This window comes from Drosophila rhopaloa, unplaced genomic scaffold, assembly GCF_018152115.1.
Source record: "Drosophila rhopaloa isolate 14029-0021.01 unplaced genomic scaffold, ASM1815211v1 contig_2, whole genome shotgun sequence".
Classification (NCBI taxonomy): Eukaryota; Metazoa; Arthropoda; class Insecta; order Diptera; family Drosophilidae; genus Drosophila; species Drosophila rhopaloa.
This window is the reverse complement of record NW_025335083.1, coordinates 20043770-20056490: the sequence shown is the minus strand read 5'-3', so window position 1 is coordinate 20056490 and position 12721 is coordinate 20043770. Positions and strand designations below refer to the sequence as shown.

Below are 12721 nucleotides of genomic sequence, written 5' to 3'. Positions count from 1 at the left end.
AACAAAATTGAGTTGTAGTCAAACAGAAAAAATGATCAAAGTAGACTCTTTTGAATAAATCCACTTTGCATATTTAAAAAAAGCTAGTATAAATTCAGGCTGAAAAAAAATTCAATTCTTAAGTGCCGAACATAATATGATTATTAAATCATATATCGTTCCAAAGGATAACAGCTCACTGATTTGGATCTTTCCTGAGAGTTTATAATTCAGGTGACTAGACAGTTTCCATTCAGCTAACTTTTTTACGCTACTCATTTCAATGAAATCCTTTTACGATGCTGTTGCTATAAACTGTGAGCTCCCCTGCAAAGATTTAAAATATGCTGCCTCAAAGGTGACTATGGACTCAATTGTGGCTCAAAAATAAACTGCTCGTCATGGAGCGGGCAAAGTTGGCTACGCTTTCAGCTGATTAAGAACAAATTTGATATAAATAAGTGGTGAAAACAGCTCGGCACAATTTAACGCTTTGTTGCGGTCAAGTAACTTTAGAATTCCAGTGAATGAGCTTGGGCAGCTAGCAGAAACGTACCATCGAATAAAAAGTAAATGATAACAAGTGCAGAGTAATGAAAGAAAAAGCATGAAGACGCGTCGACATGAAAGGGAATTCTTCAGCGTGTTTTTAAGCCGATTTGATTCTGCGGTGAGAGGAACCACAAAATGCTATAATAATTTTCAAGCTAATTTTTTTCTTTCCTTCTGCGTACAGTTTTGGCTCTACCAATGGCATTTTGATTAACTTGATGATGAGGCAGTCGTCGAAGGAGAGGATAATGACCTTGGATGCCATCCGTTTGCCTTGTGGGCTCAATCTGTGGGCAAATCTTCATCCTCGTCCCCAGTGTCATTTCCGATCTCCTGGCTGCGGTTAGATGGCCAACTTAATAAGCAAGCTAACCCCAAACCAAAGGTGGCTGAGAAGGCGGATTCCCGTTCAAGTTTGCGGCTCACTGCGCTTTTGGCAAAGCTCCAAAGAGCCAGGCCAACTTAATGCCAATATTTTACTCAACTTCTCAGGCCTTTAAGCGACCACTCTGCCGACACACCGGCCACGCCCACCAAGCCACTTAGGATTAGTGCTACACTTTTCAGCTGATTACCATGACGAGTGGCTTAATATTCAGCAGGGAAAGTGAAAGCTTGGATAAGAGTGCTAGAAAATATCCTCCTGGTTGAGCATTCAAAAATAGATTTCAAGCTGTAATTGGAAAAGTTTACATGGGAATCCCTAGCCCTAAAATTTGATTTGAAAATGAGATGATTTAAAATTTGTTATAAATATGAGTATGTAAAACTGAGCAAGCTGGATTATTCACAATATATTTTATATACTTTTTATTTTCGTGGGCCATACAAATCAATTGTTTCCGAACAGATCACCATTCTGTGGCTTTTAATCAAACTACTTACAATTTTTTCAAGAATCTTAACTAGTGTTTAAGTAGTAGTACTACCAAACTAAATAAATGTAATTGTGTTATAAACAATGAGTAACAAATAGTAATTAATTAGATCATCCCAATATGAAAATATTCAAACAAGCTGAAATTATTTCATTATTCAATATTAGCTTTACAAATCATACTTAATCGTTTTATTAGCGAATTCCTCTACCTACACAAAAGGAGCTCCGTAAGTATAATTCAAATTTCGTAACCGCCGTCTGACGGCTCATTAAAGCCAACTGCAATTAGTTTGGACCACTTACAGCTCCACCGACATGCAGGCAACTTTCACAACGCACTCCGGGTGGCAAGTGAATCAGTCAAAATCGATCGTCCCACCAATAACTGACCGCTGCCTTGATTGATTGATTGATTGATTGAAGGCACGCGCTGTAATTGGCGACGTGTTTGGGCCCCGCTAAAGCTTACACGTTTTTCGGCCTTTTAATATCTACTCTAATTTTTATTAGCATTTCGACCGCATCAACTTCCGCTGTTAGACGAATTTGGGATTTAATGAGCTGGCATTTGAATTTCAGTTTGGGGTTGAAGCGCTTGATTTATACGGCGAACCCGCATTGAAATGGAAATCGAAATTGTGCGACTTTATTCCGATTCAGTTGTTTTTTCGGACCTTGAAAACAATATAACAAACGCAGCGAACTGTGACGGGATCTCCACTGATCTCATTTATTCTGGGTGACAGTTAAATAAATTCTAGTTAACGGCTGCATTGAGAGTTGTGAGCTTGGGAATTAGCCAAAATGGAATCGTGTGTTTTCCCGTTCACCTTGGAGAGTGATTTAAGAAGCTTAAACTGTTATTGCCTAACTGTTTCAGGATCTGATTATTTATGTTCCCTGAGTCCCTGAGTTAAATCGATAATTGCTTTTAGTTCAACTCATTTAGTATTTATTCTGAATGCATATTTTTGTCTGCCTTCAAAGGATATGCAAATCAAGATGTCATTCCGTTCCTTTCAAAGTTCTTGAAAAGAGGCACTTGCATATTAAAAGTGACATCGGGGAGATGAATACAAAAATTAGTCTATCTGGAGAAAAGGGAAATTGAGCCATCCACCTGGGGATTTGCCTTCAAGGACACGTGCAAGGTCAGTGGGCAGGTGGGCTGGTGGGCCACAAACAGCATGCAGAATCGTTAGGCAGATAAAGAGCCATGAAAAATAGTCGAGCACGAGCCAACACGGAAACAAATAAAAATCAACAGGATTAAATATGCAGCTCTACGTGGCCCTCTCTTCTTTTCTATGTCCCCCCACCGGATTTTAGCCTTGTGCCCTGCTTTGGCCATGGAGTCTGCGGCCAATCTGTTACATTTTGTCATGGCTTCCATGCGGCCAGAGGCCCCTCCTCCTGGCCAGTCCACCTCCTCCGCTCGAGTGTCCTTCGCACGTTTTACCTTCAGCTGGGACACTGGGCCGTAAAAGCAACTGCCTCTGCTGTTTTTACACTCTCAGCCGGGCTCTAAAGTGGATTCAACAAGTCTGAGAGTGAATGGTAAGGATTCGACTATCAGATACCTCTAGCGTGGTCATGAAAATTTTACAAAGAATTTTTAACTAAATAAAACAGGAAGTAACTCAACGGCATAAACATACTTTTGTTTTATCGAAAGGAAAAATACATACTATTATAATTGTCTGCTATTAAATATCCCAAAATAAGAAAAACGAGTGGGTTGCAAAATTTGTTTTTAATTTTGTCGTAAAATTAAAACACACACAATATCCACTGATAGTTATCAAATGATTAATCCTTTTAGGAATTTAGAAAACTTGCCAATTTCAAAAACAAAATTTTAGAATAAAATTCATATATAATCTTGATTGTTCTAAAATACAATTTTATCTATAACCTTGAAAACCATCACACTTAAAACTCTTATAAATCTCTTGTAGTTTAATTCCTGTTCCAAAACCACTGTCTAATCCTGTCTAAAGTTACGTAGTACAGCATGTGCTTATACGTTTTCCCGCGGACATCTCCCTCTTCTCAGGCGGATTTAAAAATTTATTTCCCACGATTGTCGGAACCGGATGGCTAGAGTTTTGCACCACCAGAGACCAAATGAGTTGGCACGGCCTCCGCCATGTCATTTTCACTCTAAAGAAAGGAGATTCGGTGTAAAAAGCTCTGGGACCCAATGAAAAATTTAAACTTTTACAATTAAAGCAAGGGCGAATGGGAACTTGGGGCAGTTGCAACATGTGGCGCATAAATTGGTCCTTCAGCTCCCAACTTTGGATTGAAACCCTTCCTGCGCATTAATTCAATTTTAGCCACATGCTACATTTCCAAATCGAAAAGAGTACGTTTGCTAGCGGATCGACTTGCATAATTCAAACGCTTTCCCTCTTCACTTTTCCCCTACATTTTGCTAACCAAATTGAAAGCATCGTTCGCCACGTGGCAAGGTTAAAAGAGAGCAAGCTTCCAAAATTGTAGCATTTTTGCACTTTGCTACATAAGTGAATTATCCGTTTTGCGATATTCCTTGCGTACCACATGACGTATGAGTGATAAAAGGAGGGAGTAGCGAAAATAAATTGCATTTGCCGAATAGCTAGAGCAGAATAGCTGGGGTAAATTGAAAATTTTGTCACAGACTTAATTAAACTAGTCCGTTTCACCAGCCATGTTTGCAATAATAACAGCTAATTGAACAAAGCGAAAGGGAATATTGAGATTTTATCTAATTTAATTAAATCAATCTTGGTTCAACATTAAGCTTACCACCTTTAATTAAAGGTTGTAAAATATAGCTTTAGGGATTGTCCTTGTCTTTGTTATGCACAGACAATCAATTCGGGCATCCTTCAATAGCCTTTCAAATTTTCCTAATCAGTTTTCCTGTTCATCACTTGGTCACTTGGATGCACAATACCTCACCAATTATTAGGAAATCCGAAGCAAATGACGAGGGAAGAATTCCTATGTCGAAAATTCTATTGTTTGGTTTTCATTTGTCCTATTATGTCAAGGGTATTGCTCAATCTTTGGCATAAAAGACAACCAAGAGAAGGACAATGCAAGGGGCTCATAATTTAATGAAATTTTCGACAATGCAAGGATTAGGAGAGGCTTTAATATTCTCATCATCACGAAGCAAGTACATGCCATGCAGTAATTGTTTTAAATTCTTTTGTGGTCGCTTTAGGCTGTTCTGTGCTGTGGGCGTGGTTACGGGCAATTTAACACCTTGGCTGCGCATTAAATTAACGGAAAACCAAACCACAGCGCCGAACCATTTCGAATATCAATCATACGGCCCGTTGGCCAAGTGCAAAAATCGTTCAACGTGGCTGAACTCTGACCTGCCAGCCTGTGGCTTTCATTCCCGGCCTTAACTCCCAACCCATTTCCGACGCTGACGCTGACAGCATAATTTACAGTTTTCAGCGGATTAATCGGAAAATGTGCAAAATGCTCTCGGCTACTTACAATTTCAATTTACTTTCAGTTAGTCCTTGCCGAGGGAGAGAGTCCTGCAAGCAGACGAAGCAGAATTTACATAAATTTAATAAAAACGAATTAAATTGTACCAAAACCCGACGCTGCGGGCTGATGACAGGAAACATCGTCAAAGGCATTGTCAAAAGAGTATATAATGAAAATGTGGGATAAAATACTGAAATCAAGCGACCGTGAAATGTCTCAAATATTTCGAAAAGAGCCAACAGCATTTAAATAGTTGGCAAATATTAAATCGAATACGTTGTCAACTGAAAGTTGCCTCAACTGCAGTGTTCAACATCAATTGCAGTTACTCTTATTTCCGGAAAAACTGCAAAGCTCCTGTTGAAACCGGATTGTTGTCGAGTCACAGGTCGGAGTTTGCACAAATATTAGTTATGCTTGTGGTTGGCCAGGAAACGCACCTTTTTATCCAAGTTGCCACAAAAGAACACTTTCGAAATAAATCATGCAACCCACGCTGACCGGACAAGGACTTTTCGTTGGCTTTCGGCATTGTTGTGACAGCTGGTTTTCCTTTACCGCAGGAACACGTCCCAACAACACCTTTCCTAACCCGATTATCCTGGCGAAAATCCAGCCATGCAAATTATGTTGAATCCTTTGTGTGAATGCAATAAAGCACAGCACACTAGAATACAATTTTTGATTGTCCGCCTCTCGGACCATTTAACTTGATTATTTCTGTCTGGTTTTCGGGCACTGTTTGTAATTCACTCTCACCCAAAAGGGATATGAAGTCCCACCATCACAAATCAGATTGCCCGGTTTTCTTAATCGTATATAAGGCTTGACTTGCAAATTATTCCTAGCACTTTGTTGATTTAATCTGAATATTTTCCCAGTCTGGCATAACAAAAGCCGCTTTTAGTCTTGAACTCGGCTAAATTGCCTGAAGGAGCACTTCTAAAGGGAGATGATTTATGCCAACCCGCAAAGAGTTGAGCAGAGAAAAGGCTCTGATTTATGTAGCCAAGACCTCAAGGCGTCTGCTTACACAATCAAAATATTGCCAAGACAACAAATGAATGTCAATAAAGCCAATTCAGTGGTCTAATCATATTTGAAACAGAATACATCTTACAAACTAAACAATCAGGATGCAGTCAGCTTCCTCAACCCTTCTGTTATTTAATACTTTTTCGCCTTACGACTGACAAATTGCACAACATTTCTACGCCTTCAGTGTTTTAGGGGGAAATCGAGAAATTGGCTAAAGCAATTCCGCTAGCAACTTGTCTTCTTCGAGGGATTCGAGGACTTGGCCAAAGTCTTATGTCCTTTGTTGATTCCGCTTGCGGGCCAAGTTTTTGTTATACTCGGGGACCAAAGCAATCGCCATGTAAATGCATTTGGAAATAGCGAAAGGACGAGGGACGTGATAAATATCGAGAACAAAAAGCCACCGAACCCGTATGAATGCCATCGACCGAATGCACACTTTATTGTGCAACACAATCCTTTTTTCAATTTCACTCTTTCTTTTTCTTGAATTTTCAACAAGATGACAACAGGGGTTGTAAACTTGCAAATCTGGTCCACGTGCAGGATTCGAATATCCTAAAATACCCTATCAAATAAATGTCACTGACTTAAAGAACATTTTACAGTCGCTTTCTGGATAAAGACAGAAGAATTATCAAGAATACAATAAACTTATTTGTTATCAATTCCATTGGATTTTAATTTGTAAAAACTGCTTTAAAATTTTGTACAGCTTTTCAAGTATGCCTTAACTAATTTTAAATTCTCTGCCCAAGAAAAGTGTTGACGAGTCCTATGCAAGGTATTCAGTATTCCATTGCTGGCTCTGAGTTTTTACGAGAGGAAACAAAAGACAAGCCAGCAAGGACAATGCCAGCCTGCGGGCATTTGAGGGTTAACACTGATGAAGCAGACGAGGCTGTTGCATTGATGCATTGAGTAAGATGGCATTGGGGTGGCGGTCGGTTGAATGGCAAGGTCATTTCAGATGCCCCGCAAAACACGTAAAGCGAAAGTAAAACAAAGTACTCGAAATACCGACACTAGCTGCATAACAAAATATGTAATGCTTAGAACAAATAACATAGGGCGTGTCTTCGAACAACTCGGCGTATACATAACGTGTTTCCCCCAATTTTAGGCAAATAAGAAAGACAATCCCCCACTCAACATTAAGTAGAAAAAGTTTATGAAGGAAACTTTTCCAGACATTCAAGGGAGAAGTCTATTACAATGCCTAAACGATCTTATTTATCGTTGAATATCTTCTGGAAAGTTTCTGCCCAGGCATAACACAATTCTCAAAGGCAAATAATACAAGAAAATATTTGTTTTTCCTCTCCTTATTCTGAGAAAAAAAAATGAATGTGCCCATTAGGTTGTGCAAACAGACAGGTAGAGAAAAAAAATACCCACCTGCCTCTGGTATGTGTAACAATTTTGTCTGCCTGTCGTGTGAATTGAGACGGCAAACAGTGGCCACTATTGTTCGCCTAAATTATGCACTTGTCATTCTCATGGTATAGATTCCACTGCTCCCATCTTCTGTTTGCCAATGTTTTGTTTGCCTTGCTGTGCGAAGAACTGTGGTTGCTCACTTGGAAGAATTCACCAAGGAATTGTTTTACTTCGGAAATTTAAGGGGGACTTTGAAATATAACATTCGCATTTTATGGTCCAGAATAATTACTAACAAATCGCGTGAAGTTACAAATAAAATTCGAAACTTTTAAAAACTATGTTTTACATTATTTAACCAACAAATGGAATGTAAAGCATGCATTTAATATAATATACAAAATGTTAACTCTTTGTTACAGAATACCATCACCTAGTTGGTTAAGCAAAAACTATTTATTTTCAACACACACGCATTACTATGCATAGTTGAAGAGTAGAGTTACAAAGTTTCTGTGTCAAATTTTTTCCCATGAAAAAATGTTACAAAAGCTAAAACTTTACTTTCACGCTGCATGATTGCAGTTTTTTATTACATTTTCATTTTATTCCCTTAGAGATAGTATATTTTCATAAAATATCGCATTGCGCTTTCTCATCTTCAGCCAATTAAAGCGCCTCTCCTGCTCCGGTCATCGTCATGGTCATTATCCCACTATTCGGTCATTATACGGTGGGCCTGGCAGGACTCCCCGGGAACCTATTAACAAGCCTGGCCAACAAGCTCCACTTGTGGGTGCTCTCGGGGGGAATGGAGATGGAATGCGGGCAACAGGAATTCCTGTGTAGCAATCAGCAGATTGTATGACAGTCTGCCGTTCATTTCCCTATTTATTCAACAAGTTCCGCTGCCAGGCGGCCCGAAACTAAGGACACGGGACAGGATTCGTCCTGACAGGCCAAGGACTTGGGCGGCAGTTTTATGCGCTTATAATCACACATATTTCAGCTCTCGCCGGGCATCGATTTGTTTGGCATTTGCTGAATGCCTCAAGGATACGCCTAGTGACTTGTGATCCCTTATTTTAGTGGCATTTATTTTGTCGCACGTTATTCATGGTCTGTGTGCGGCTAGCGGAGGTCCCATAAAAGTCCTGTGAGCCCCTAAGTGCGTGTTTATTTGCTAAGGAAGGTCCTTTGCCAGTGTGTGTGTGTGTGTGCTTTTGGGTCTGGCTTAAAGGTATTTGCCGCTGCCGTACGTTATCGAAGGCATGCAGGCTGTGGCAAAGGAATTCCCGGCATCCTTGTAATTGGGGCAAGGGTTTCACCAGCTTGCCTGTGTGTGTGTGTATGACAAACTCATTTCATATTTATTAAATTTGCTGCGCTCGGGTTTTATTTTCATTTGGCACGTACCGAAAGTAAAATAAACATCGTGGCAAGTGTTGCTTTATATTTCTTTTTCAGTTTTGATACACTTCCTCGCAACGGCAAGCGGTTGAGCTTATTACGAATTTTCCCCAGGAAATGCGAAATGATATACGAATACTGTTCCCCCCTCAGCATTGTTTTAATTTAGGTGAAAATTCGTATTTCACCGTTGAAGGAATAAGAATTTCCTGGCACAAATGTAAAAACATGTTCCAAAAACTTTATAGCCAAGGGATTCCCCAGGCCAACAACTTGGCTCTGTCTTTTGTGGCTTAAACTACATGAATACGTAAATTGCGGCTGTGACTCCCTGCCACGCCCCCCTTGCCGCCCCCATCACAGACGAAACTATGTAATTAAAAACTTTTGCAAAGAGATTGCCGAGCCAAAAATGAGAGAGGGAAAAAATCTTGTTTGCATATTTCTGCGTCAGCCAGAAATAATAATTAAAAACAAACCAACAAAGCGCTGGCCAGCTATAACGACTGTTATTTAACCAATTTATTGTTGGCTCACATTGGTTTATTTCCGACCTGGGGGTTTTGGCAACTGCGTAAACAAAAAACGCACAAACAGGCGGTTGAAGTCTGTTAATTTGATCCCATACATTCGGGCACATAAATAACTATAGTTTGCAATGAATATGAATCGATCGGGGAATTGCTAAATGGGCCAATGAGTGGGTAACTAATGGAATTACTGGCCATATTCACCCAGTATTCGTTATGTTCTCAGGCAGATCAAGTCGCAATCACGGCTCTGAATTTTTGCTCTTGGCTTTTGCCTCTTCTTTTAGGGGCTCAGTTTTTTTTTTTTTTTTAGTTTTCTTGGCCAACTGTGAACTTTGCGGGCACTTTGTTGTTGTTGTTGTGGGGCAGCTGCTTTTGGCTTATTATTTTTGTTGTCTTGCGGTCAGTTCATTCAACTCGCAATTGGTTCTTTTTCTGGGGAGAAGGAGACTAGAGTTGGTTTACAAAAGAAGAATGCGCGGGAAAATCCCTTTATCATGCTATTGTCTGTTACACAATATTTATTTATTTACAAAAGCTGTTTCAATTTATTGCGTATCAACAAGCGTGCTTGTCATAAATCAAACTTTTGTCATATTTCCGCTATATTTTCCATAAAGAATATTCTTGGTAAATGTGTCAAAACAATGCACGAAATATTTGCATTCAAATAAATACAAAAAAAAAACTCAAGCTCTGGCCAGACCAGTGGAACGAATCCAACCAGAACCCAAAACCAAATCCAAACCAGAAGCAGAACGAGAACAAGCGGGCCAAAACAAGTGCAACAGGCAGCCGGCAAATCGGGCCAAAAGCATTAACAGCTGCTTTTCTTGGCCTTTCTCTGCTCCCCGTTTGTTTGCAAGACTGACAACAAAAAGCGTAAGAATGAAAACCGGCAACAACCACAACAAACAAAAAAAAAACTCGTTGCACTCAACTTAGAGTTTCTCCTTCGAAAATCGGTTGCTTCCTCAGTGCGTCATATTTATACTTACACTAGAAAAAATGTGTTGTATTTTTGTATTTAAATAGTTCTGAAATTAGGTGAAAACAATTTGACGTTTGTCTCGAGAAAGTTAATTAAGTAGACCATAAACTTTTTAGAGCATGACTGTTTAATTTAAGTAGCTAATTATACAGGTCAACAGAACTTGACTTTTGCTAATTAACTGGAAAGATGTTTTCATAGTCATTTATATAACATACAATTATGTATATATGTATTTCTTATTTATTTCTTTATATAGTTTTGATCTCTTCCAAATAATATTTGTATTAAGAAAATTAAACTGTATTTACTACTTTACTAATTAAGAGCTTTTGAGAGTGATCCAATATTATTATTTTAGTTTAGGATACAAATCTGGTTGTGATAAAACGTAATCGAGATCATAAAATATTGTCTTCTGTTTTCACATAATAAATTATTTTGTAATAATTTAATATAATTTATAGCTTCTGTTTTCACATAATAAATTATTTTGTAATAATTTAATATAATTTATAGTATTTGGTATGAGTTACATTTTATGCATAATTTCCGAGTGTATATTCCCACTGGTTACCATTTTTGTTGCTGTTGCGCAACAAGTTGGCTAAGTTGAATATTTTTTAAGGCCAAGTCCAAAAAGTCAAGCAACATGGAAGCAACGGTTTCGTCTGCTTCTGCTGGTTATTGTTGTTCAACCGCTCGGTTTCTAATGCAGTCCCAAGGAAATGGGGCTACCAGCACCAGTGGCAACCGGCTGGGAGTAAAGAAAATAGGTAGTAACAGGTGCCAGTAAAGGTGGGGAAAGGGTTTGGGCCTGGCTTGGAGGCAGTCCCACCTAAATGCCTGAGCAACAATGTCAGCCAACAACAAACAACGGAAGTGCGACTCCACTTATATGGAGCATTGGACGAGTCAAAAGTACATCCAGATTATATTTTACAGCTAAAAGTCAAAGGGGTTGAGTTGGAGCATGGGATCCAAAGTTTACTTCGGATGCGTGAGTTTCTCTGTGCACATAATCGGAGCTTAAGAGGCAAATGCCAAGAGCTCTGAGTGCTTTGTTCTACAGTGTAATGTGACGCCCTGAAACGGAAGACGGAAGCTGACATAATGTGATTGTCAATTTGCTTCGAGCAAGAAGCTAACGATGTAAGCAGCTTCAAAGCTACTTATAAACAGCAACTGATATTCAATAGAACCAAAACTATATAACAGATGTCAACAAATAAATATAAAATAATAAAAATGCAAAAGAAAGTCATAATAAAATAATAATAAAATACATGGAAAACCATAATTTGGAAAACCATATTGAAGAAGACATTAATCTGCAGATTGTCTTCATTTTCCTATGGTTTTCCAATTGGTTTCCTTTCAGTCTTTGCAAAACGATTCCATTCCAGAGAGAAGTTGGCAGTAACCGGGCCCAAAGCGGCTTATTTGCCACATTTGTGTCGGATATTTGTGCTCTTCCACTCAGAGTTTTTGGCCGTTTTGCTCGACATGTCAGCAAATTTGCTTGCTGATTAGAGCGGCCAGATTGGCACTCGACTTTTTGTCGTTTTGTTTTCGGTTTTCGGTTTTCGGTGTTGGGTGTCTGGTGGGGTTTTTCGCTTTGACAGACGGGAGTCTCCACAATTATACGGCACAAATGTACTGGGTCTGAGGCACAATCAACAAATACAAGAGCCGACTGCCGGGGCTTGCACAACTTTCTGAGTTTGGAGCGGCGACACGAAGTGTTGCATAATCGAGACCGCTGTTGCAGAGACAAAAGTCAGAGCAGCAGTAACAATAAATACTGTATACTGAATGCTGAAGTGAAGTGAAGTACACCCACCAAGCGGCAACCGGTTTTGCGATACGCTGCTCTCGAGTTGGCCAAATAAAATAAAAAAATATAAAATATATATCGCTAAGCGCAAAACTTCAATTGTGCCCGAAACGGCAGCCGCCAGGGGGCGCCACGCACACAGTGGACCAGCCAAAAGTTTAACTTAACCCACTGCCCTCGGTTTATTTTTCATTTTTCCATTTTTCCCAAGCCGCTTTCGCAAACGAACCAAGTGCTCAGCCATAATTATGCCATTTAGATACACTCACTAAGTAATTGGACAATAGGAAGGTAGGCTTGTAAATTGTGATTAGAAAAGTTTGGTTTCATTGGCAGGGGCACTAATTCTGCCATCACATTATGATGGAGTCTTTAATAATATGGAAGTAAATAATATTATTAAATAATAAATAAAAATAAACTGATATAATTCTTATATTATAATAAGCATAAGTTATGCTAAATTAATGGTAATTATGCTTCTATAAAATTTAAAAAAATAAATAAATCTTTCAAAAAATTCTGTGTCAGTAATATGATAAAAATTATTCAAAGAGTATTTTAAATTCGGGGCTAGTTTAGCTATTTTCAGCGGTGTACCTCCGGTTTCTCACGTATCTTGTGCC

General features: G+C 39.0%; 1 protein-coding gene across 1 annotated transcript in view; it reads right to left on the bottom strand.

Moving 5' to 3' along the window:
- Window positions 1-12721, bottom strand: part of LOC108040471 — a 48056-nt gene that overhangs the window by 12340 nt on the left and 22995 nt on the right. Inside the window, exon 3 of the mRNA XM_044459621.1 lies at window positions 4913-4956. The gene's annotated coding sequence lies outside the window, so the exon portion shown is untranslated. The remainder of the gene's footprint in view (window positions 1-4912; window positions 4957-12721) is intronic.